Source organism: Ovis aries, chromosome 2, assembly GCF_016772045.2.
Source record: "Ovis aries strain OAR_USU_Benz2616 breed Rambouillet chromosome 2, ARS-UI_Ramb_v3.0, whole genome shotgun sequence".
Lineage (NCBI taxonomy): Eukaryota > Metazoa > Chordata > Mammalia > Artiodactyla > Bovidae > Ovis > Ovis aries.
The window spans coordinates 221,605,785-221,606,744 of NC_056055.1; the positions used below are offsets into that span (position 1 = coordinate 221,605,785).

The 960-nt window shown below is 43.8% G+C and overlaps 1 non-coding gene across 1 annotated transcript; it reads left to right on the top strand.

Moving 5' to 3' along the window:
* The first annotated feature begins 625 nt into the window (after positions 1-625).
* TRNAC-GCA (transfer RNA cysteine (anticodon GCA)) lies at positions 626-698 on the top strand. The gene has a single exon. It is a non-coding gene; the product is annotated as a tRNA-Cys (tRNA).
* The last annotated feature ends 262 nt before the right edge of the window (positions 699-960 follow it).

Sequence of the window (960 nt, forward strand, 5' to 3'; positions counted from 1 at the left end):
TGATCCTGGATTGTGCTCAGAGTTGGTTTGCTTCTGTTCAGGGAAAACACAGCGATTTAACTTTACTTGAAACTTTCCCTGTTTGGGGGTTTTACTGGGTTTTTGTAATTCACCACTCTGGAGAACTTCGGAGACGGGCTTTGGCCCAGCTAAATTTTTAGGTGCCCCCAACTGGTAACTGTTACAGATGTTTAAATTCACTAATTATATTGGTAAATTTTGAATATGGATTGTGATTAGATAACAATATAGTATTAATGTAGTTCATGTTCCTGAATTGGAAAATTGCTGCTGTGATTAGAGGAGAGAATGTCCTGGAACTTGAGAGATGCATGCTCAGGGAATTAGGGGTGAGGGATCATGATGTTGACACTTTATTTCAAATGGTTCAAGACACATTTATATATACATATATAAGGTGCATATTAGTGCATGCATCAATACACATATATGGAGACAGATGAAGCAGATATGGCAAAGTGTTAGTGACGGGCAGTGAAGGCTGAGTCTAAATGAAGAGGATATGGGAGTTCGGTTGTGTTGTTTTTGCCACTTCTATGTTGGTCTGAAGTTCTTTGCAAATAAATAGTTTAATTAGGAAGGTTTAGTAATGATAATGGGGGCTTCCCTGGTGGCTCAGATGGTAAAGTGTCTGCCTGCAATGCAGGAGACCCAGGTTCGATTCCTGGGTCAGGAAGATCCCCTGGAGAAGGAAATGGCAATCCACTCCAGCACTCTCGCCTGGAAAATCCTATGGATGGAGGAGCCTGATAGGCTACAGTCCATGGGGTTGCAAAGAGTCGGACACGACTGAGCGACTTCTCTTTTACTTTCAGTAATGATAATGGCAGCACCTGAGACTTTCACAGCCGGCTGGCCTGGCCCTGCCTTCCCCCCAGTGCTCCTTGGTGTCTTCCTCCTCCTTCTCTTCCTTCTCACCCACTCTACCCAGTGCATGTT